The sequence below is a fragment of the Temnothorax americanus genome, unplaced genomic scaffold (assembly GCF_048541705.1).
Source record: "Temnothorax americanus isolate GAGA-0224 unplaced genomic scaffold, ASM4854170v1 Scaffold16, whole genome shotgun sequence".
NCBI classification, from domain to species: domain Eukaryota; kingdom Metazoa; phylum Arthropoda; class Insecta; order Hymenoptera; family Formicidae; genus Temnothorax; species Temnothorax americanus.
In genome coordinates, this window is record NW_027509297.1 from 1,109,410 (window position 1) to 1,136,486 (window position 27,077).

A 27,077-nucleotide genomic window follows, 5' to 3' on the forward strand; every position below is an offset into this window, starting at 1 on the left:
CGTTTGACAATTTTTATACGCAATTACTCATTCTTTTATAAGAATTTAAAATAATGCATTGTGTGCAAACAGTGCAGGTTGAAAAATTAAAAAGATCTCTTTAAAGTCAAAAGTTTCTCTTTTTTCTTTTAACACGCCCCGTGCCCACTATTTTTGCTTTAAATTCAGACCACGTGTACCACCGGTGACTTACATCAGCGCATTTATTACATGACGTTAAAAACGTATGATTTATAATAACTTTAAGATTAAAAAATATATTGTTATTAAAATGATGAGACAACGTCATTTCTACAAAATGCAGTACAAAACAAAACAAGAAAGTTTATTTAAATAATTAATCATTTTTAAAAGAGTACAGAGAGCTACAAAAAAAACAAATAGAATATATATAATATATAGTTTATATAGAATATATATATATATAAACATAGAAAAATATAAAACAAGTTAAATACTCTTATATAAATAATATGATTAAAAACGATATTTCAATATTTTTTATTAATACAAGCTAAACATAGATGATTATTAAGGCCCTTAGAAACTTTTTGGAACTAATTATGAGTTTGAAAAAGCATATACTAGATATAATATATAAATAAAGCAATAAACAGTCTGCTATATATGTATATAAGGCAAAATAAAGAAAACAATTAAAAATTTTAATGAATATATATAACATAGCAACTCAAAACTGATCGCCACGCCCTGTGTACTACCGTGTACTAACATGTATACACTGTGTACACTGTGTACGCGTAAGAAAGAATAGAATACATTTAAAAAATTATTTTATCAAGCGTTTAATATTTCATCTCAAGGCTGGTCTTGACGTATGTTTGGCGTCTATTTTGACGCCATACAGCGTGCTAATGACACTCAAAGTTACATTACATTCAGGATGACGAGACTCGATCCGGCAAGTAATATATTACTGCTTGCATTATTATCACTCAATAAAACATGATTATTTCCAATGGACAATTATTGATTTAATAATTTCTTGTGATTAATTAATTAATTATTATTTGATACTAGTTACTTAGCGAAACGATTTTCTGTGCGATTTTTAGATGGAAATTATAAATTATCATTTAATTGCGGCATTTATGCACGATTGTTAATTCTTTGCGGATATATTGATTAGAATCAATTTTATATATCGCGTTTTGAATTTCTCGTTTACCTAAATGTAATTTGTTAATCAATTTTAGAGTGAGAATATACACGAATCACAATTAATTAGTGATTCAATCGCTCATTATAATTATTAATTTTTGATGCATTAAATAAAATATTTATCAATTAATTTATTACGTAAAATATATTTGGTACCGACGACATATAGGTTAGCATACAGATCTCTATACTCATTTATTTGAAGTGTAGAGATATCGCATAACTTTTTGCTGACGATGACCCCCCAATGGGTACGACCTTGACGAGGTGGTGGTGGCTCAGTACTCTGAGGATTTGTAAATCCAATAACGGGGAAGCTAACAGTACCTATTGCACAAAACACAGCATTGCCATGAATTGTTCAAAGGTTTTTATGTGGTTTATTGCGCCCAACCAGAATAGCGCATCGGTTTTTCGTCAACAAATTGCCGTCAAGTTGAATAAACGAACCGCAGACGATTCATTGTATTGCACATCGTATTCGGGAGTGCCGCGCAAGCAATCAGACTACAGGACTGCTCTTAGGGTCCGTTTGGATCTGTATTCTCATTCGTGTCGATAATTGCACTGTCAACATATGACAGCGTGAAATTTTACTGAGACATTTGCTGGACAATGTTCTTTGCACGACAAATGCATTGCGGCACGAGATGATACTGACCGCATAAACTTCATGCGTAATATGCATGTTTGCACGCTTTATGCAAATTTAGTATAAGTTGCTGGTAAATCGGCTGATTGAGAACACGCTCTGTCTCCGACAGACAATTCGGCCTCAATCGGTAAGAATTCGATCAAGGGAATCATTCTTTTTCTCGTCACGTCTATCAGTTTTATCATTCACCATCCTTGGCACCATCCTTGAGCTCGTATGAATCGCACCTATATCGACTGAGCCAGAGCTTGTCATCGATTTCACGCGGGACGAGAAATTATCTCCTATTATCTAGGATTTCCCAGATTGTTAAACATCAGCCATAGATATTTTTCTCTTATTTAGTCTACCCTGCTTCATGATATCATCTAGCCGCACTCTAGTGAGTCTAGTGTCTCATGTGAATTGTTGCCAAGTAGTCGAGATTAAATGTGATTTTTGCACGGAGCAAAAATTAGCAACGATTGAATTCATCGATCTCTTCTGTCTTTTTTTGATTAAAGTTTAATCTTTGTTCGAAGTCATCGTGTATTCTGATTTACTTGTCGTCTCGAAATGCAGACTCGTCTGACCAAGTCGGATATCTTATCATGGGCTTCACAAACAAAAGTGCTGTACAATGTTGTATAAGAGACTTGCATCGATAATTAGTTTGCGCGTAGTCGTAATTAACAGCGAATATTTTTTCCGAGTGTTATATCCAAGTACAATCTAAAGAGTAAGCCTGACAATTTAAGAAAAAGAGGAGGATGTCTAAGTGATTTATATAATATTATTTTTCATTTTTGTGTAAAATCATTCTTTTCCATTTATTCTGATTGTTTTAGTTTAATGATGTTTAAAAAATAATTAAAGAAAATAACTTGCGGATTAGAGATTCTGCTGGATTAGACAGTAAGAAGGACCCTTTAAGAAGGTCACGGGTCAGAAATTTCGCTGGATTAACTAGCAAGTAGGTCGCGCGCCGTACGATTATAATCAATGTGTTTGCTAAGGATATGAGGTTTTGCGCAAATATTAACGAATTAAAATTTAAGAGAAAAGAGGAATTTATGTTAAATAATGAGATAGGGTTGCTTGGATTACTAAGCATACAGGAACACTAGGACTGCTAGGAAGAGATACTATATAGTCAGTAGGGATATGCTAAGACCGTTAAAAATTTGAAAGCATTAGCAATGAAGCAAAATTTGATATTTTAATTTAACAAAATTATATTTATTTTTAAAAATTAATTTTTTTTAAAAAGTTAAAAATGTTTGATGTATGTAGGATTGTTAATTATATATAGTATATCGGCGAATGTATAGGATCTTTACGGATTGGTCCGTTTTTATTGAAAGAAATTTTATAGTAAACCTAAAATTCAATGACTATCTAAGTACCCGCAGGAGTGACTGATCCACACAGACAAGGTTTAGCAAACCTATAGACTCAAGCTCGATACACTGCGGTAACACACACACACACATACACGCGCTTTTGTGAGCGATAGTTCAATAAATAGTTAAAGAAAAGTAGAGGTAAAAGTCAACAGCCGGCATCGGTTTGCTAATGCATTTCCGATGTACATTCGCTTTGTAATCGACATATATGCGAACCTTGGACAGGCCATTCCAAGACCAAAGGCACCATGAAACTGATCACTGTTTTGAAAGCATGGTCTTGTTTTCTAGAGAGCATCTCTGATGATGTAGCTCTCGAATATAAATCTTATCTTTTACTATAGGGTTCGCTTGACCAATTTGTCTTTGTTTTCTTTTATTTCCTATTTTCGCTCATTTTTATATTTTTAGGATATTGATTATCAATACCAGTTTTATCAAATATATTAATAATTTATTGTTTTATTAAATTTAATATCAAATAAATTTTATAAGCAGATAAAAAGTGTGCAAACAAGAATAGTGAACTACGCACATGCTGTTGTATTTTTTTACAAGAATAAATTTATTTTTTAAAATTCTATTTTTGAAGTCGGAGATGAATTTTAAAGCAAAGATTAGTTTAACGAATTACTTTGAAGTTTACTTTCGCCCTGGATTTTATATTTAGAATAATAAAAATTAGAGAGAGAAAGAGCAGTACCTAAACTTTTTTAACCCAGGAACGGCCGTCTGGGATGATTTTTATTCGTATATATTTCAATATCGAAAAAATGAAGCTCACGTCACAGTAATTTTAATGTATGTCTTTCGTTTTTATTAAAATATTTTTTATCTGCTTATTTTATCTGACTAATTCAAGTTGCACTTTATTGATTAAAAGTAATTGATTAAAAATTTATATATACATATTACACGTATAAGATGAAAGAATCTCTTACGACTTTTCTCGTTTTTAAAGTTCAAAGACTTGTGAACTTCTAAAGCTTAGTTTGAGTAAACATTCAAGATTACAATGTCAAAGACTATCCTTTAATTATTAATCTTTTTTGATTCATATTAGGAATAAAGAGCAAAGCAACGACAAAATTTAATTTCTAACATCAAATTAAAGAAGTCACGAGCGCAATTATTTAGGGGGAGAGTGAGGTAACTGCGAACACGCGAACACGGGGTAAACGATACTATTGTATATTAGAGTAGTGATATTCTCCAACTTCTCGCATCCAGCGATAGTCCGATATACGCTTAGTGGTACGAGTACGAGAAGTGGGAGAATATCACTACTCTAATATACTACAATAGTATCGTTTACCGCGTGCTTGCAGTTACTCCACTCTCCCCTACTGCAAAATTAATTACTGCAAGTGTACGAGAATGTAAACTAACTTTAGGATAAAGATAATAGATACAGATTTTGGATTTCTAGTATATTGTAAGAAAAAAATAGGGAAGACATTAAAAAAAAAAAGATAACAAAATATTAAATAGAGAAGTAGTAAAGGGGGTAGCTAGAGTGAAACGGAGGATTGTTTGTAAGAGACTGTCGATCGATCGAGAAATCTATATAGGCAGGCAGCGTAGGCGGATAACTGTAAAATGGACAAAATATATCTGTCCCGGGAATACGGTGACGCAGACTCAATGTGAGGAGCAAAAATCGGGAACACGATATTCCACTTGGCGCGCCTAGACCTTTCATGGCACGATGTATAGTGTGGCGGGTTAAGAAATTGAAATCGATTTGGTGGATCTTCTCGCTTCGATAGCCATCGCCGCCGCGGCCACCGCGTCAATGCCGGACGATTTGCCGCTAATTGAGATTAATGCCGGCCGCGAATTCCTCAAGGTAAACGGAAAGTCCGACGTAGACGGGATAACTGCGGCGATGGCTATCTGGTACAACGGTCCGCGTTGTAACAAGACTCGTGCGTACTTAACTGCTCCTCGGGACGAGACGAGTACTGATAACTGCCACGGCGGACGTGCTGTGCGTGCCTGTATACCTGTTTGCCCGCATACTCGAGAGAGAGAGAGAGAGAGAGAGAGAGAGAGAGAGAGAGAGAGAGAGAGAGAGAGAGAGAGAGAGAGAGAGAGGGAGAGAGAGTCACCCTCGCAGAATCTATCGTATCTCTTATCGAAGCTAGAACGAACCATTGTCGCACGCGTTTGTCAATTTTGAATTAATTTTGCGGCTGGTCTTCTTGCGCTGAGTGATAAAATGATATCACTGATATCAATGATATGAGGCTTTTATTGTCGACGAAAGCGTGAAATAACGTACATCCAACATTATTCTGTATAAACGCACACGGCCAAACGAGAGATTCTAGCGAATGGTTCGCTTCGACTAACATTAGTAAAACTTTCCGTTCATGTAATTGAATTTCCTCGAAATACTGTTCCCACGCGTGATCGATAAGGCTGTGGTTACGGTGAACGTATAATATATGTATGTACATCGGAAACTGGATCACTGATGAATTTAGGACGAATGTTAGAACTAATCAAATATATTGAGAGAAATATAGGAAGAGAACGGGAACGCAATAAAATAAAGTGGATTTATAACGTACCTCGGAAAAAGTTTTTTATTTTAATCTTGTTTTTTTATCTAAATAGGTAGCACGAAGGAAAATTGACAGAATAATTGACAACATATATTTATTTAGTCATAAAGTGTATATGCATAATGATATTAATTTGAAACATATGATATGAAATAAAAAATTGCAACAATTACACAGAAATATTCTGTGGCACAAATAAAAATTCAATTATTATATTAATTATGCAAATATCAGATTATCTCAGTACTGTTCCGTATTGGCAATCCAAATTTACAATAATTATACTGCTTTTTCAATTTTCAAACAAATAAATCTCTTTCCAATCAAAGGATATAATCGCGGGTAGGATTACATATACCTCGCAGATCTAAAAAAGATTAATCAGTGATTTATCATGCTTCTTTATACGTTCTGTCCCCTTTTCCTCAGAATTCCGTCTCAATCTTTGGCCAACCGTGCGTCGTTGCCGGCGAAAATAGTTTAATTATAGTGATTAATAATAATCTCGACTTTATCATTATCGTTTTTTCTCCCAACCAACGACAGCGAACCGCTACTGACCAAAAAGGAAGAGCGCGACACGTCTGCGACCTTGGTAACCTCCGTGGCATCTAATATCTAATTAGTCCGGCCGCCTCTGCCGCGATGTGTGCAACGGCGTCGACGACGCGCCAGCTGCAACACGGATTAACGGCGGTATTTCAGCAGTCGACGATCTTCTCCATGGTAATAAGCGTACGAGACCGTGACAGCGAGTGTCAGCATCAAAAACTAGTTTATTAATATGGATAGCACGTTTGGTGTAATCTACGTTCTTACCTTCGCCGTGACGTCGTCGCGCCATCCGCGACACGGTCCATCCGGGTCTGTCCTGTCGTTCTCTTTACTACGTGAGAGAGAAACGATGTATTGAAGAAAACGTCCTCCGGATTGTTGCCGTCGATTTTTTTTCCCTCTTCGGATACGACTATCTGACAGACCGATCGACCTACTCGCCGTAAAATATTTCACGACGCGTTGATATATTAGTAACGCGCGCAACTCCGGATCGCCGGATCGATCATTGTATTGAGAACGATAGGTCGATTCGAAAAGCGCGTTGTCCACTTCATTGGTGATACGTTATCAAGTTTATATGCTCTTTCTATCCTCTAGTTGTTCTTTGAGAATATAGCCGCTGCGATGCCCAAATCACTTGAGCAATCTAGAGACGCGTGCGAGATACGTGCCCATAAAAGTGTTTTTTTTCTGGCAATCTCGTTAAATCTTTAAAAGGATCATATTATACGTATATCCTAGAAACTCCCGTTTGAGTGTCCAATAAAAACTATCTTAATTACAATCTTACTCATCATAAAATCGTTACGTGACAATCTTTAATAATATATTCCGCAATATGCATCTCGTCTTTTCACTTACCGGACTTACAATTTTTTGTTTACCAGCAAAATGTGTCTCAAATTCCAAGTTTATCACAAAAATTATATTTACATATATAAATTATTATCTTTGAATTTACATTACCATAATTGTTTGCTGTTTTATACGCAGCGAGGAAGTACGCGAGTTATTCTGAATGTCCTGTGTAAATTCTATTTATTCTGTGTAAATTCATAGTTTGTTTTATTTTTTTTTACTTTTTTATATTTTATACATTTAGATTTTTATTATAAATGTAATCTCAAGTCCACTTACATAGTTTTGCATAATTTTAAGTTTTGCTAGTTTTATAGTTATGCATAATTTTAAACTTTAGTTTATATAATACAGCCATGTCTTTTTTGAAGTTAAAAAACGACTTCGGGCGAGTCGTAAAAGTGATCGATGCCGCATGCTGTTATATGTTATATCATATGATGCACGTGTGTTTCATAAACCATAGATAGGAATTCCTGAATTGCAAATTGCGATCTGAGACAGGAAATCGTAGTAGGGAAGTGACTGGGAGGTATAAGCTGCGTGTATTAATGCCCCGTTGGCCAATCTGCACGTCATTAGATAAAACTATGCAACACCAGCCTCAAGACGACAGCCGTCGTCCTCCCGATAACGTTAATTATAGTAAATTATAATAACAGTATTTTTTATGGTATAACACATCCCGTATAAAGCAGAATTGTCTCGCTATGGCAAACTAAAGCAAATAATAATTAGGGAATTATTATGAGAAAAATTATTATAAGATAGCATTGCATTGTGCAAGAACGTAACAAAAAATGTATATGTCTGCATATTTCGATGCACTTATGCAACAAAGATATTTGTAGCGTTTATAAGCAATGCGCTATATAGAAATATACTTGATGACAATTAAGTATTTATACAAAGCATATAAAATATTAATTTTAGTTTTATTTTGAAGCAGATCCAAATTCTCAGTATTTTTTCCTGTCATTTTTCTAAGTGTAAGAGAGTGTGAAATCGATCATTATTAGGAAATAAAACTGAAGATATGTTGACATCTCATGTCCATTTTTATCAATGCGGATTAACTTTAATCTCAATTTAACCTACTTTTTATTTTTTTTCTAATTCTTAAAACTAGAAAAGGATGAAAAGCAAATTAAATCAAGATTAAAGTTAATCTGCATTGGTATAGAAATGGACATTAGTCTTTTAAAGTGACACGGTCTTTCAGTGCTCAATTATTCTCTTTAGCAAGAAGTTTTTGTCTTTTATTTTTACTTTGAAACATCTAATGTGTAAATTCGATGGCTATAGATAATGTAGGTTGTCATGTCGCGAGCATACGATAACGAGAAATCGTGCAGCGGCGCGACTAAGTTTGTAGTAGGTCGATACCCGATCGAAACAGGTGCGCGTGAGATCGGAGACGCGGAAAAATAACGAGAACAGGTCCGTTTCCCCCGATAAGCGCGCGCGGCCGGACCTACTTCTCGAGCCAGCCAGAGCGCCAGTCGTCCTCGTCCTCGGTGCCATCCGCACAGCTCTGCAAGTGCAATCCACAACCGAATGCTTTCACGTCAATAAATGCTTTTAACGGCGATGCAAGGCGGCGATGCGCGAGCGATCTTTCCCGGCGCGATTCTCCTCTTTTTACCAATTGAAACGGCGTTAATGCGAAAGCGAGCGACGGGGGCCTCGGCCGCGACATTCTTTTAACTCCTCGTTCGCGGAAACGACGCGTCAGACCCGAGAAAAAGATAGCCACGAGCGAGCGACTCTTGCGCGGCGCCGATCGTGGAACAATATTTGCAAAGCTAATCGTAATATACGCGAGGCCGCTGTCGTCTCTTGACAGCGTTTTTCATCCGCGTTTCAGCGTCTCACACGCAAAGGAAACAACACTTTATCGACTTGCTGTCTTATTCGGGCTAAAAATGGCCGGCTTGTTCTTGCACAAGAAAGTATTGGTATTTTTATTCGATTAAATATCATCAACGTGTGGAATAATGTTACGTGTGTGATTAACATTATTAACAAATATCCGTACTGAATAGTAAAAACCAATATCACTAACAAAAGTAAAACTTCGGTTATTTTTAACGACTTTTCCGTACAAGTTTCACTATAACCAAAGTAAACCTTCTTGCAAATTAATTTATTAATTTTATTTAATATCAATTTTTTAATAAATAAAGTATTCTAATCACGACAAGTATTCAGGAAAAATAAAATAGAGATTTATAACATACGCATACTCGTATATCGATATTTAAAAAGATTTTGTTCCATAATTCAGATTTTGTACCATAATTGACCACTTAATTACTGTTTCTTGTAATTAGCAATTTTTGCATGACACGAGGATATTAATGATCCATCTGATCCAATGTCATTAATTGAGTGCTCGTTATTACTTGATTATCGGTTACGCGGCGATTAACTGTGGACTTGCTTACTCCGCGGCATTTAAAATATTAATTTATGTTATTTTTCCGCGCGATCTGAATATAAATCGCTCTTTACGGTCGCGGTGGCAAGTGCGTCGATAAAAAACTGTTCACCGCGGACGTTATCTCCGACTCTCACTTCTCTTATTTCCCGATCTTCACAAATCAAAAGATTGATCTTTCCATTCCGTTCCTTCGTCTTCCTTTCCCGCTTCTACGACGCACGATTTGCTTCTTTAATCCGCTCATTTGCGAACGCGACGATGTCGTCTTATCGTTTAGACCGGAAATTAAGCGGATACACGCATGCGGAATATTATCTGTACGCAATAATCGTGGGGTAACTCAATTCGCGCTCAGGCAAAAACCACCGTGATCGGAAGCGAGTGACGAAGCACGTAGGTGGTTACGTACGCCTGGACAAGTTTACCAGCGGACATAAAAGGTAATGCCGCGAGATAAACGCCTTCGCATGTGTCGCCATGTCAATGACTTCGTTTAGAAGAGACAAAATCCAAAAGCTGTCACCGAGCATGATACATGATTAAGACGTTTCGAAGCGACACTCTTGAAATAATCGTATATCACTTTGAATTCATTATAAATAATATCATATTAATGTAAATTTAAATTCCTATACATAGATGCGTTTCATATATTTCTGTTTCTTTAAATTAGTGACTTAAAATAATTGTCAAGTAAAAAGTACTGAGTAAAATTAGTATGGATATATTATTATGAGGATTATTAACATAATTAATTTGTTTGATACATTGTTTGAGATAACGAAATTTAAATATTAAATATTAAAAAATATATATATGAATATCTAAAATATATTTCTCTTTTCTAAAATGTTTTTTATAGTAAAAAGTTGACGGTTTATCGGTTTTACTATTTTCCTAACTTAAACCGTTTCAGATTCGCTATTTTCGATCCGATGCAAACGAGATGCGAGTGGCGCGGAAAAAGTCACGGTCGATAGACGCGCGCGGCGATGCGGTTTGCGCCTTCCTCAAGGTGCGACGCGAGAACGCTTCGTGTAAATCATGTCGGGCAGGCGGTGGTACTCTGTGCGAGGAGTGCGCGAGAACTTCGCCTTCGAGTTCGAATTTACGATTCTTCGCCGGCGAAGATAACCGGAGATAAAGTGTACCGGGAGTGCGCGGAGTTACGAGGCCGTGCGGAGGCATTCTCAGTCGGCGGGATAGCGCCGCGAGAACGCGCCGTGCACACGTGTGTGTTGTGTCCCGCAGCGCATCGCGGCGCCCGAGCAGCGCGTAGGTAGGTAGCTGGGTCGCTAGGTAGGTGGGTCTGGTTGTGGAGTTACTTCGTTCGTGCTTCTCAGGACGAAGGGTTTACAGCTTGCCCTGGCCGCGTGAAAACGGCGGCGCCGCGGCCGCGGCCGCTGCGCACATGCAGTAAAATCCGAAACTCGTCGATCGTCCGTAAAAATAGCTGACGAGTCGTTACCGCTTATCGCACCGTCACATACGCGCGTAAAAGGATCTGCCATTTAGCGCGGCCGTGTGCGCGAATGCGTTTCCAGCGCGACCTGACCCGGCAATAAACTCGTCGTTAAGCTAAACGCCGCGGTGTTCCTCCCGTTGCTTCGATATTCAATTTACAGCGACGCCCGGGTCGAGATATTGAATGCAATTGACACGCTATAGTTTGAAGTTACGCCGAGAATAAATTACACGCATAATCGCATACAATTGATTGTAAATGATGGTATTTCACTGCGAGTGTGCGTAGCGATATGTTCTTTGTGACTGCGCATTAGTATGCTAACTATACATCTTGCAAACGTACACGTATACACACTTATTTTTAATTACACCTTGTAAACGAGCGCGTACACATTTATTTTTAATCGTACATTTTGTAAAAACGAGATATTAAATTTAGAATTATACATTATTCAAGTTGCATTGTCAATCCGCAGATAACTTTTTAATTTTAATTGAAATTGGTCTTTGTTTCAACTGGTTACACATCGAAACGTTTAATATTAAAATGAACCGTCGTCGCGACGGATAGGAATTCCGATATAAATTATCAAGAAAAGACGAGTCAACCGTGAAGGCGAGAAGTGGAGAAAGAAGAATACATTACGTCTTATTATCATATCTGAAACTTTTCCTTAAATTGAATTCCATAGTATCGCGTTCCACTTGGTACTTGCGTGTCACGATAACAATTTGCAAGTGCCCCTTTGGCTTTCGTATATATTACCATTTGCATGAGATGTATGGATTCCACGCGGCAACTATAGACGAATACAAATCCTGAATGATGACGGCGCGGCGTACCGTTACATTAGCGCGATATACGTAGACGAGCATCATTACGTTCGTTCCTACGTCGCGTCGCGGACGGCCGATCGCCGGGAATGATAGAGGGCAAGGGTGCTTCCTCAAAATGCGTTATTGCCGTCTCTCGATCCCCCCTGATGTCGGGGCTCCGAAGTAATAGAGAGGAGCATCCTGCAGTCAGCGGGAGTCTGACCCCCGGATGATCACGACTTATACGAATAATAGCCGGGCGAGCGCGCGGGGTCCGCGGGGTTCGTCTATCCCCGCGCGCGGCGCGGATGCATCGATCTTGCGCCTACTACCTCTCATCCTTATAAGTCGCATGCCAATATCCCACGGTCCACAGGAACTCATTATCTTGCGTCTGCCTCAAATCGCCCACGTCCGAAACACATTACGTCCAACGTATGTGGCGTCGTGTGAGAAAAGGTCGAAAGGCCAGAGACAAAATTCTTATCGGCGTCGCGTACACGACCCTTCTTTCGCTTTCTCATGCTGTTCCCCCGTTGCGCGTTTCCCACGTCCTTTCACTTTTCCTGTATAAATTCGGTTTACACATAATGGGTATCGCATAATTCGCATTAAAATAAATGTTTTTTTTTTAGGCTCGCCAGTATATATATATCTCATAATGTTCACGCGCATTTAACAACCGGTTTATAAATACTTAAATAAATGCATGGTTGAACGTTTTTCTTAAGGAATTTAGTGCTGACGAATTTTAATAAAGAAAATATTTTTTATTAAATAAGAATTACTCTATTAATTCAATCAATTCAATAATTGATTAGTATAATTTTTGTTTCAACTAATTTATTGAATTCTTATCAATTTTTATGAGAAAGATTGTTTTGGTTAATTCGTGCATGAATATATTAGATATTGTTTAAAAAGTATCAGTAATTTAATAACGTAATTTAGTAATATAATTTAGTAATGTATTTGTAGACAGAATTATATATTATCTAAATTTATCCTTTTATCAATCTCTATTTATTCTCATAAACGACAAATATGAAAAATGTGCATTTCTAATAAAAACAGGAATAACAGCAGCAGGAGATATGTACGAAACGGAAAGGAGTGACGTATTCGATTAATGTAAACGGATGTCGCTGAATTTTATTTCTGTGGACACAAGCCAAGTCGCGGCATGGCGACGTCGGGATGTCGACGTCGCGCTGATTTCTCAAGCACGAAAATTGTGTCGTACGTATTTGGATCGTTTGGCTGAATCGCGAAAATTGCACTCTCTCGTCAGGAGATAAAAAGAACGGAGTCGTGAGTGGAAAACTTGCGGAAGACGGACGGCGCGGCGCGGCAGCATCGCGAGAGCGCTTCGCTTCTCGCGCGCGGACGGAATTTCTCCGCGGGCCAGCGAATAGCGACAGGCAGTTCACGCACACAATAGATCCTTCGTAGTATCTCCGGCCGTGTAATTTCGCTCTGGCGGAGGATCATTTACCGTCCGCGGAACTATACGGGGTGAGGTGATATTACGCGGAATCATCGTTAAAGCTCTATCATTCTACGGTGAACAATCTCAAAGGCTCGCGGGATGGGCGCTTCATCCTTTATCAAGGGAGAGTGATCGATCTCATTTTCTCTCAATTTCACGTCGGTTGGTAATGCACTCGCGTACATGCACGTGCAGCGCGATACACTCTTCTCTTTCAACGAGATTGCTGTGTCTAAGTGGGGTCGATTCAATAAAAATCACTTTTCCGCATCGCGCTATCGAAGGACGGATCGTGAGATTGGTGTTGCCGCTTGCTGAGCGCGTTGTGAAAAATAGAAGTTGCTTTCTGATGATAGCTGAACTTCTCGAATAGTAAATGCAATTAATTCTCTCCACACTCTATACATAGCGGTTATATGCTCATCAGCGTTGCAACGATGCAGTTGTTAACGATAAATCTTAATTTAGTAAACACTAGCGATAATGAATAATTTTAGTTAGCACACTTGGATTTTTTTTTGTAACGATCAAATATAAATTACGTTTTTAGCGACTTATGTTAATTTCTACCAACGTAGATTAATTTTAATATCGGTTTAACCGACTTTTTATTTTTTTCTAGTTCTAAGATATTCTAAGAATTAGAACCGAGATTAAAGTTAATCTGCATTGATAGCAATAATGAACACAAGAAACTTACTGTTAATTGAAACAAATGTAGTAAAAGTTAACAAACGAGTTTTTCAGTTTAAGGATTTACTTTATTTTTAAGTCTTTCTCTCGCTTTTTATTGTTATGTAAGTAATAACGCTCAGTGGAGTTTCTTTCGAATTTCACCAAGCCCAAAGGATCAGTTCCGGCCTTGGAGAGGTTTGCAGAGACCGAAGAGATCTTTTGATATCTCAAAGAAGATATTGCAGCAGAACGGAACGCGGCCGAACAGAGTTTCGCGATTTTACGCTCAGTCGCGGAATTGCGGTCGTTACGCGTCGCCGGTTGAATAATACCTATACGAGTAGATATCGCGCTCTCTGCCGAGCACTTAGTCCGGTCGCGTCTGGCGAATAAAGAGAACGGTTACGCACATGAATGTCTCGGCGCGGGATGAAATACCGCCCTGTTATCCGACTCGCGCGAATCTCTCGGCATCGGATGCGAGAGTAAAGTTGCAAGGTGTATACTTGACGCGGGCGATAACTTCGTCACGGGCTCGGCGCACCTCCTCTTCTGTACATCGTGATGGTGATATTCCCATTCTATTCTCGTTCAGTCGGAACGACGCGCGACGCGACAGGATCATTTGATTGTCAGTTAGAATGCTGTCCGTGAATAGAGCTTTTTATTGCCGCGGTTTTTAGTCGCGCGAAGATTAAGCCTATATGTTTAGTATTTAAGAATCTATGACCGAAACGCAAAGTGCGATAGTTCTCTGTGCTGAAGACGCAAAGAAGAGAAAGAGAGAATGAAATCTCGCTTCTTGACCGACGAAATATATAATAACGTTGATCCGACGCTGCAGTGCGCAGAGAGAGGTAGCAGTCCCATCACATATTCCGGCATACGCGACTCCCGCAGCGTAATGCAACCTCGTTGCATTGAATAACCGCGGGATCCCGTACGTGCACAGCGGACCGAAACGTCGTCGCGCCGCATGTAGCCATATATTCGCCTCACGGCGTCGCCCACGGCATAATCCTGACACGCGCATCACAAATTTCCTTGCGCTGCCTGCCTGCGCTCCTGCGAGAGCTCGCGGAGGAACTTTTCCGTTTCCAGGGGAGATTAAGGATGCGTCGACCTACACAATGCACGACGTTTGGCGTATTTAGTATTTAGCGACGCTCATAAGTTTATGGGATTACAGATCCCCTCGGAGTTCATTCTTTCCACCACAAAAGATGTAAATCGAAGCCATTGTGGGACATTTAATGCTCGACTCATGAGAGACCCGTTCTAACTCGCCAAGGATTTATAATAAAGTTTCTCTCACGGTATAGAAACGTTTTTGCTCTTAATTAAAGTTTTACAGTATCTACATCATGTTTCTTGAATACGGTAACTGCGTCAGTCACGCTTATTGCGAATAGTAATTTAGTATGCAAAAGGGTATTGTGGAGCAATTCGTAGTCAATTCGCGTATGACATGGAACTGTACCATTTATGCAGCATTGAGTACACTCCAAGCAGAGTATATTATTAAACACACTATATGTAACGGCGAGAGAGAGAGAGAATCGACGTCGACGGTTGATTTACGTGATTTTCACTTGTAAGAGGAGGCTTTATATGCGTTATTCGCGTCGATTGTACGCCGCGACATCGATTTTCGCCGGGTGTGACGCAACGACTCTGTTTTTTTTGGCGTCAACGGTGAAATAAAACAACGATCCTTAATGGTGATCGTCGGAAAGTAACGAATTTACAACACCGCGCCGCCGGTTGAACCGCAAGAAACGTGTTGATGGCGATCGTGAATTACAACGGGTCGCGACTTACACGCCTGTCGAACCGGTAGCCAGCGGCCTTAATAGCGCAAGTTTCGCTGATCACGCAGGGGAAACGGACTACCATCTCGCGATTAACATCCGGCCAGGGTTCCGATTTGCCACGCGTGTCACGGAGCACGTAACACAGTTACGTGGCGGCAACCGTGACAGTATATCAGGGGAATAATGACACTCGCGAATACTTTCGCGAAACATACAATTTGGTTATCAATCTTGCGTGCCGCAGTAATGGTAATGAATAAGGAGCTAGATTAAGTATCATTAAACACAGGGGCGTGATCGCGGGGAGCAGAAGAAGCGTGCGTTTAACTGAAATACGCCTATCGGATCGCGCGAGTATAATAGACATTTATCATATATGAGAAAATAGATTGTAGCTTTGATCGTCAGCGGGAGGCGTTTAATATTCCCTTTGACGCGGACAGCGCATTCAGGTTTTCGCCTCTGTGTAATACACCGTGTGCGTATCTCGGTAAATGTAAAACGTTGTCGCGGCACCGGTACTTACTTCGGACGGACGCTTTTTGCGCGTTGCCCTGCCAAGCGCCTCGTGGGTGGCTCTCTCGGCGATCTCTTTCAAACCGCTTTCATTATAGAGTCTTAATTATCCGCCGTGTAATATTAAGTTTTCGAACTGTTTAGCACGGCACTCGGTTACGGTGTGACGAGTCCACGTCACACACCGATCTCTCGCGATTATTAAGCCGGAGGGGGGGAAGGGGGGAGAAATGCGCTAATGGAGGCTGTAATTTACAAAGCTGCGCTTGTCGAACGTAACTGGTCGTGGCTTAATTACACGGCTCGCAGTGCCTTTTACACGCGTGATATTATCGTGATGTACGCGCGTAGCCATCCCTCTCAGTGAGGCTCTCGCTGTGACGCAATCCAGAACGCGGACGTTTTTATTCCTATCCTATTGCTATACCTACCGCTCGAGTAGGCTCTTAAGCAACTTCGTCACGTCGCTTTATTATTTTCTTAGAAATATTGATATTAAACTTTGCCGGTTTGTCGCTCCCATCGCGTAATGATTTTATGATTGTCGCTATATTTATACTGGCGGGAAGCAGGAAGGAATAAGCGTTATTAATTATAGCGGATAAATTCACTGTATTTAATGATGATCATCAATTATGTCTATAAACCTACGAAAGATAGAGGAAGTAAGAGGAATCAATCGCGGTAATTGTGAGGGCAAATATGACTACAATATTTTTCAAAGATGAAATTGCTGGTTAATAATAATAATTACAGTAATGCTAATAAAGGTAATTATACTTTGAAAGTAAAGTCTTTATGTCTGTTAAATGATGTACTCTATAATTTCAGTTGTTACAATTACTGAAAGCAGCGATGCTTTAAACCTTCTAAAGGTAAAGGCAAACCATGATATTTAATTTTAACTAAACTATAATAATGAATCTTTTGTATACTTAAAATTGCTAAGGAAATAACTATATACGCTTGTTTACTACAAGATGTCTAACAAATTTATTTTTCTTGGGATTTACAATAATGTGATATGTGATACATACACAATAGTTGCTTTCCATTTACATCAAAACTCAGATAATTCTCACTTGTGACGTCATAACTCAATTAAACGCACGTTCTTTTTGCATGCTGGCGAGTGAGATTCAACTGAGTTTTTATCCACAATCCAGACCATGTGCTTTAATGAATCTAATAAACTCACATTAAAAGTGAGGCTATGGACCTGTATTATTGTGCGATAGCTTTGTCACCAAAATCAGCAGGTAAATACAAAACGACATATCTTATCTGAGTATAAAATACTCACATAACTGAGTGACTCAGATCACTCGAATGTAAATGGAAAGCAAACTAATATCATATTACCAATTTATGATCATAAAAATATTAAATTAAATTAAATTAAATTACATTAAATTTAACTTAATTTAATTTCATTTAATTAAAAATTATTAATTTAATTAAATTTGTTTTATACATATATAATCAAAGTTTTTATTAATTTTTTATTAATTTAGAGATTTTATGAAATTGCTGTTGCGCAGCTTATGGATGTAGTAAAAATTACTTGCACCAATGCCTTTGGCTATGAAATTACTATTTTAAGCATTGATTCGCTCTCTTAGTGTAATTGAAATTGGTCGTTTGAATGTTAATTTTAATCTAGTAGCGATTTAATTGTAAATGTTTTCGAAGCAGGTTTGAGTCATTTTGGGAGAAATTAAAATCAATTTTCACAAACTTATGGCTATAAATGTACAAAGTCGCTTACTATAAGACAGACTTAAAACATGCATCATTAATTGCTTCCGAGGCGCTTCAGTTAAAAACGCTATTAAAATTCAATACAATTTTATTAGACTCACACATGGCGGTGTGCCTTCAGACGAATTATTTCGCAAAATAATCTCACATAACGTAAAAACAAACTTTTTTTAATTATTGAGAAACTAGTCGTACAAATGTAGATCATGTGGCATAAATTGACGTCGATTTTAATCTGCATAATGTGTGATAATTATCATTCACGTCGATTAGGAAGCACGTTTATCTGCAGATATAAATAAATGCGTAACACTCAAGCAATTATTGGCAGAAAATTCATGGAAATCGAATCGTTTTCTAATATTTAAATGCATCCGACATATTTATTAGAAATTTACTAATTTTTAACATGAAAAACACTTTTTTCTTTAGTCATCTATATATCCAATATTTATAAAAAATGAAGGCAATCTTAATTTTAGTTTATGTGAGAGAAGCTTGATTATATCGTCGGAAAGTCACGCGGATTCGTTGATGATATACCGCGTTTGTACAAAAGCAATCGGTCTACCTTGCTTTTACCCACAGTAACCATTGCGTTTATCGACGGAATATCGTGCCGGGACAAAGAGCACAGATTCCGCTACGTTTTACTGCGCAAAAATGGTCCGGTCGATTTAGTCCGCCCTTCTCCTTAGTCGATGGAGCGCTCGGCTACCGCCGCGAGATCACGGTCCGACTGGAAAATTGCAATAATAACGGTGATTTCGCGTCCATTTGTCCGCAATGAGTGCACGTTGCGCGGAGCGCGGCGGTCGTGTTCACGGTTAGTAAATACCCGGCTGGTCTATATAATTTTCCTCGTGCCACTGGAAGTGCTCGGTTACCCTCCTTTTTTTTCCCATCCTCTCCGCAAACTTTCCTGGGCGGACATGCGAAAGCCCGCAAGCATTCTCAAAGAAATATACTAACACTTCGGTGGATAACGAGCAAACGCGCTGAGGAATGTTGATGTAAGAAAAACCATAGGCATATGATTTGTGCCGATGAACACGCTCGGATCGTACATTTTTTCCCGGTTTTTTCGCAAATCTCTCGAATCACACATGCGAAAAGTGATTAACTTGCAATATTATAGCTGATCGAAGCATTTATGGTAAATATATGGCTAAGCTGTACTTATAACAAAATTAAATTAATGCAATAGTATCACGGAACGGTTGTATCAGCGCTTTCTAATCATTTCTGTATTTATTGCCAAATGATGCAGTGATTACTTGTATATAAAATTATCACAACGAGAGTGTTAATGTAGATTATTAATTTAAATTACACTTGTTTTGAAGTGTTTTGCTGTTTTTCTATAAAATTTACGCTTAAGCGTAAAGAAATGAAACGCGATATATTGATCATTTTGCAAAAAATTTTAGATATTGGGAGAATCGTAAATATTATATTTTTAATATAATTTCTCAATAAAAAATGTATCATATCAAATCGCAACCGCAATTCCGGTTTTTAAATTCAGATTTATCAAACGCAGAGCGTATACGCTGTAACCAAGTTCAACTCGAATCGTACCGCGAAATTCAATCTGTTTTATCAAGCTTAATTTTGTTGGAAACTGTTTCGTTCTTTGTTGTATATATGCAATCCCATTTTATACGAGCGGCTTCGTTCGTCCCGTACGCTTCGTTGGCGAAAGTCCTGCAACGATAAATTGCATCCGAATCTCCTCAGACTTGCAATTAGACGACCGGATAGGGAAACACTTTGAAGTATCGAATGCAATGTTTCCGATACTTGTATGCGACAGTGGGAATAACGGTCGGCCGTATATAGATCTCCCGCTTTTGTCTCCCTCGATTGGCGAGGTGCGATATACCTGGTATACGCACACCACCTATGTAGGCGCGATACATACGCTTGGACGAGTTGTCGTAAGTGCACGATAACGCAAATCCGTACATGGTATATATATACCGGCCGCGAACGATGGCGCCGAGCGCGGAGCGGAGCGGCCCATTCGGCGTGCCCGCGGTATATACCCGTATTCGTTGAATTCCAATTCCTATTTGTATTCCAGCCACGTCCGCGCGCTCTTTCATCCAGGGAATATCCCGGTTGCACAGATTGTTTCCGAAGCGCGCCTTGCCCCGTGCGATTGGCCACGTGTATAAAGTAGACGTGCCGTGTTACAATATACGAACGTCATTATTCCTGGAAGAGGTACCCGTCCCTTTTCGCGTCTTCGTTAGGAAAGGAACTCGCGTATCCGCGCCGGAACGCCGGAAGGGCGGCTAAACGGAGAGGCTGCTGTATATAAGAGAGGGAGAGAGAGGGAGATCGCATCGAGCAAATTATGTTCGTTTGTCTTCTTGTATCATGCGTTGTCGTCTATTTGGCGATTTCTTGCGATTGGATTTCTTGCGACTGGATAGCTTCCAGAGCCATGATTTGTTAATAATTTGTTAGCGTCATATAGAAGAATATGGTCACGCTGTCCTTTCTACCGTATAAATCGTATAAATCGCGTATTCATTTAATTTTTTTTCCTGACAGATAATACTAACGAACATATAAATTACAGTTGCCAATTTATAATGCTTTGATAAATGGATCGTGTTTCCTCTTATCCGTATCACGGCGCGTTTCATTTGCGAACGCGTGCGGCGAGGACTCGCGCGGCATGACGCGACGCGCGATGCAAATAGATAGTTAAGTACGAGCCGGGAATATCTCAGACAAATCTTCGGGATCGCGATCGAAGGCCATCGGCGGGCTCGTAAATCGCGCGTTCTCTCTCTCTCTCTCTCTCTCTCTCTCTCTCTCTCTCTCTCTCTCTCTCTTCTTGTCGAAGATATAGGCTCTGGAACCGCGGGTTCGAGTCGCTCGCGCGGACGAGTCGTTCCGCTTCGGGGGCGAATACGGGCACGCACGCATTTACGCACTTACGCGCGCGTACGCTCGCACGAATTACGAGCAGCGTATGTGCAACACGCACTCTCCGGCACGGCGCGGCGCGGCCGCGGATCCCGCGGATTATACGCGCGCATTTACGAGGCCCCGCTACGCGCCGCGCGCGCGCGCGCGCGCATGCACGAATTGCCCAGAGCGATGGAGATTCTATCGTCTCTCGCATTGCACACGCGGATCGCATGCATCTCGGTGGCGAAGCTGCAAATTGAACATCTGCCGCGTCTCTCGTCCGCACGAATGCGCGCATACGTGTCGTAAAATTCTAATTTTTATCGCAGCGCCCCGTCCGTAACGACCGCGAAACGCGGCTATTAAAATTGCTATCCAGTCTCCAACTCGCCGTGTACCTTTATGATACTTCCGATGAAAACCTATCGCGTTGGTTATTATATTTTTAATGCGCGGTTTAAGGTATCGTTTTACTCGTTCGAGCTTTCATCGGACAGCAAATCGTACAATAAACTGTTTACATACCGTTTATCCAGTTTTCAAGATATCCTCGGGAGAAGTTTTTCTCTTTATGTGTAAGATGTTTTTAGTTTTAATGTTGTAACAATTGCCAATAACGTAATACTATATTTCTCAAATGAAGCGGTTTCGAATTTATATGAATTTACCTTTTTATTTTTGAGAGTCTCTTCCTGAGTTCGTTGATTAAAATGTTTAATACGCTTCACGAATATTATTGGAATTTTTATATATTGGCAATTTTTTACACATTAGATAGATTTTATGTGGCAGATATTAATTGTAAATTGTAAGTTACGGCTGAATTAACACGAGAACTACATATAAGAGATATTTTTTGCTGTTTATTAACGTTCGAGCAAAGCTATTGATTATCTCGAAACGGAGAATGCGGAACGTATTCTCCAATCGAAAGCACACGTTAAAGAGGAAACACGCATCTCGTATACCTATGACAAGAATTAAGTACGAGATCCGGTCGGGTTTTTCCTTTATAATATGAAATCTTTTGAAGAATATCTTCAACAATGAGAAATCGATCAAAATTTTCAATACCTTGTAAGATAGGTATTTAAAATAAAAATAAACATACCATTGTGTGTTACACAAAACTCGACATTTAGCCGAATACTTTGGACTGATTATCTTAATTATTTAATTGGTTTGTTATATTTTTTATTTTTATATAATTATCGTAATGTGAATAAGATAGAAAGGACATTAAATAACTTTAAAGACTCACTATTTGATACTGTTATTCGGGGCATATAAACACTTTATGAGACTTTATCTTTCTTCCCAGTATATTCTGAAAATTTCTGGGATATAACGAAAAAGAAAAACAGAAATGAAGATGCACGTTGAATGAAAATGATATGTACGATATTTTAGAAATGTAATATGATAATGTCGTCGCGACCGGTCATACAACTTGCAACGATGTGCTTGCGCGCCAATTAAAAAGCACTAGCGGAAAATATTATTCGCGGATCGAATAGAGATGGCGATATGATAGTACCTAGATGTTCACATTCGTTCATATGCGGTTACACGGCGGGAAGTATCGCGCCGACAGTTAGATATAATGTAACTAGCACGCACACATGCTGGCGCGATTTATGTCACAAGTAATTGATACAGCACCATCGACGTATCATCGACGTACGTATATAACAAATTTGCACAAGTTATATCGCGCGGAGAAATGAGATTAGCGGCGCTGTCGGGCCGTCGCGTGCGAATTAATCGTCTTGCGAATCGGGTGAACGGCGACTTATTTCATGTAAAGCGAATGAAACCGTTACGGGGCCTTTACCCCGAGAGACCTTAACGAAACCGCGCGAAAACAGCCTCATAATTATACGGCTAAAGATTTTACTGTTACTCGTAACGCGCAATTAACGCGCTTGAGAGATTAGAAGACCATATATGTTTCGGTTATAGCTACCTGTTGGTAACTATTTGCCCATAGGACATTTATTATAATTATCGGCGACAGCGGCTTTCGTCCGTGCGGTTTTCCGGACATAAATCTGAAACCTTAAACGAGATGAGTTATCAGTCGCGCTCATAATATCTCTATTTACATCGGAGAATGCCTGGTGCATAGCGGTGCTATGCCCTTTAAATTAGCGGGTGTTGCTTTGGCCGACTATGCGATTATTGGATAGTAAAATAGCGAAAGAATCGTTAATTGTCGAGCAGAAGTCAATTAAACGGTTGGCCGTTAATTGTGGATAATAGCTCTCGAGTTCGCAATATTTCATTTATATCGCTGCACGCTTGGTTCAGCAAAATTATTGTGCGACTTATACTCTATATAGTTTCGTGGGAAGCTCGATCTGGATTCTTTTCCACGTCGCTTGTCTAGATATCTCCTGATAAAAAAATTAACGCGCGTGCGTGCTAATATAATTGCGACATTGGGTATCTGTGATCGATCGACTTTCCCGCTATTTCAGAGCGCGCATCCATTTATGGAAGACGTAAGGATAATGCTCGCTATATATCTGCTCCGGCTAAAGACAATAAATCTCTCTTATTATATCTTGATCTCATACTACGAGTATCTTACTGTATACGTATCTTTTTATGTGTTGAATAAGAGGAGGAAAGCAGTACTAATACAAAATAATTGAGATGTCAAAATTTCCATCTGCTTACATTTATATTTGCTCCAGAAATTTATTAGTTAAGTTTATTCTGACTTTCTTTTATTAATATTGTCGTAACAAGATAAGTATACAATATATATTTTGTATGATCTTTTAAAAGGGACTACAGCTTAATGTTCAGCGGTATAATATATCACGTATTTTTGTATGTAATTATGGATTATTTTTAATTTAGAAAAAAAACATTATAAAAAGTTCTATAAAAATATACGTATGTATATTTATAAAAATTTTTAAAATTTGCCATAATGTTGCTTATTCTCTTATTTTTGATAAAATATATCACTTCTCGTTTCATATTCCTGATGTTTTAGGTATATCGAAGTCAAAAGTTAAACGACCTCCGTTTAACTAGCTCCGTTTAACCAGTTTTTGGTAACGACTTATAGGTCGTATGTCAAGTAAATAAATTGAAATTGTCACGAAAAATAAATTGAAGAATGATTCATCGATTATTTCGTTTGATTTGCACTGCCGTTCTCTTGTTCCGGAAGTCGTTAAACTGTGGCCTCAGCTACTAGATCGATGGATCGTTGTTTGCGTGCTATGACATGCCTATACTTTGTTAAAGAACAGTTAGCATCTTGTGAGATTGCGAACAAGAAATCTCCGAGCGCCGCGTGGTTCTTTAATGGGTTTTTCTTTCACGCGACTATTTGCGTGTATATATCCTGTATTTGCTACGATTTTGCTCGTTTTAGCGATGCTTAACGGCACATGCAACTGTCTCTGTTATTTACCATACCGTCTGTCGTACACGTGATCCATCATCGTGCGAATGTAAAATGCGTATTCGACACGCATACTATATTTCGTGACATTATGATAAAAATTGTTAATTGCATATTATTTGTAATTATAAATAATTTAATTGAAAATTATTTTTACAAAGTAACACGCAAAACGGGCATTTTCGTTTAACTTGTGCATTTTATTTGCATTATTACGATATGATTTTGCGTTACACGAAACCGATTTCAACATTAATAGCATTTATTTACGCCAGCAAATAATCTCGTTATCGTTCACTAATTAATTGCACCATTGACGTATTGAATTGTATATATTTATAATGTGTTACAAATCGATTACGGTACACCATCGATCGAGAATAATTAATATGTTTGTATAAGATTCAGCCGAAAATTACACGTTAGAAAGCCCGTCCGCGATTTACGAGGTGAAGGGACGTTTCCGCCCAATTAAATGCAAATTAACCGATGACACGACATTAGTTTTTTTTTTATCGCGTGTTTGTCGTGTTTGAGATCTCTTATTTTTTTTTTCCGAAACTATGCGATCGCCAGATCACGCATGTTGGAACAGTGACTTGGAGATATATGCGCCGACACATTCGACGTATGGTATAATTATTACTACACTACCAACCCAGCGGTAATGTCAGGCAAGCCGCTTGACATTATTTAGCCGTCTCTATAATTTAATGATCGGCAACAATCGCCAAGCGGCAAGATACCCGGTTCATGTTAATTGCTTAATTATTTTGACTTCCCGCTGATATACGAATCACGCGACGCCGTATGAAGGTTGAGCAATTATAAACTTCAAAATCACGGTGACGCGATGACATATTCGTTGCTGTGATGTTTGTGTTAAGGGATGCATACAAGTTTACGAAATATATAATAAACAAACGTTAAAAAATCTAACACAAAAGAAACAGTTTTTTGTTTTAATATATTTTAATATGTTTTGTTCAGATTTTTTTTACATATAATACGATATTTATATAAAGTACTCTTATACAATTTATCAAAAGAATTATTTATCTAATTTTTTATTTTATTTCTCTTTAAATGCGTTACTAATCTTTTTCTATATAATTTTTGACGGCTTTGCAGTTAAAATCCGAAAATTGCTTTCTAATGCTCGGTATACAGTCTAAACACATAATAATAATTCGTAAGGATCGCCCGAGGATCGCGCAAGGCGAGGATCTTTCATATCAAAATATCAATTCGGAAGTGAAAATTAGTCGGACTCGCGCGGCTCTTTTCGCGCCAGCGAGGCGCGATTCCACGACAGGAGTCCACCGCTCGCGGAGGCGCAAAACCTCGCATCCAATTTTCTAGGAACGCTCACGCGCTCGCGAGTCCATATCGAAGCACCGAGAGAGGCGCCCACCACAATATTTTATTGCCGGCCGACAAACATGTTCTTTCACACACGCCGGTTTCGAGAACCGGAACGACGTTATCGCACCGAATCGCTCGGCGACACGCTCCGACCTTCTTGCCGCTCTTCTTTTCTCTCGGTCGTCCTCGAGGAGGAGATTCTTTCGCGAGGGGCTCTGACTGGAGGGGCAAGGACACTTTATATATAATCCTTCTACCTTCGAGGTTACCTCCTCAAGCAGGAAGGAGAGGAGGAGGAAGAGAAGAAGGAGACGACGACGACGACGACGACGACGACGATGCTTTAAAAAAGGCAGAACGAGATGCAGAAGGATGAGACAGGAGAGACGCCTGATCATTCAGACATAATCATGCGGCAGATGTGTGGCGAACGGGATGCGCTCGATGTGATAAACGTAATCCTACCGCGTGACACCCGCATTCACGAAATCACGTTTGCCCGTGTCGTGTACTTGTCACGTGTGCGTCACACCTCATTTGCATTTTGATTCCTCCGGTTAATTCCGGCCTTTTCGAACACCCCGACATGTTTCGAAAGGAGGAAAGAAAGGAGATCTGTCCCATTGCGACATCGCTGGAGAGTAGCGAAAGCGCTCTGGACGAGGGGGCATTAATCACCGATTTACACGCTGCTGGGAGGTCCGTCGGTATTTTTCGCTTCGCGCGCGCCGAGAGAGTTTAACTTGGAATTTATCGCAATGAGATCGGGAAAGTAAACATTATAATTCACGAACAATAATCGAGTTGAAGGAAGAGTCTCGATTAAAGTTTCTGTCCTCGGGATCGGCGAAATAGCACAGGATCGGGGACGACGGAGATTGTGAATTTCGGAGTAAACGCTTATAATATAGCAAGGATTCCTCGCGCGGCTCGCAGCTGTTGTTAGAGTAGAAATCACTTCCAACATGGATATCTCCCTATACCTTTTACTATTCTTTTCCCGGCGGCGACCCTTTAATGAAAAGGCAAAGTTATTGTAACACGGTACCTAATTTCGTTTAATTGTATATTATTACTAAGGGGGATACGCTATCCGCGGAAATTTGCGAGCTGTGCGGCAGAGTTGGTGGAAGCGGTGCCACAGATGATGTAGCCTGGACGTAAGCCCCCG

The 27,077-nt window shown here is 39.2% G+C and overlaps 1 protein-coding gene across 1 annotated transcript in view; it reads left to right on the forward strand.

The window, feature by feature from the left end:
• Positions 1–27,077, forward strand: part of Notum (palmitoleoyl-protein carboxylesterase notum) — a 600,456-nt gene that overhangs the window by 157,316 nt on the left and 416,063 nt on the right. The gene's annotated exons all lie outside the window — the stretch shown is intronic.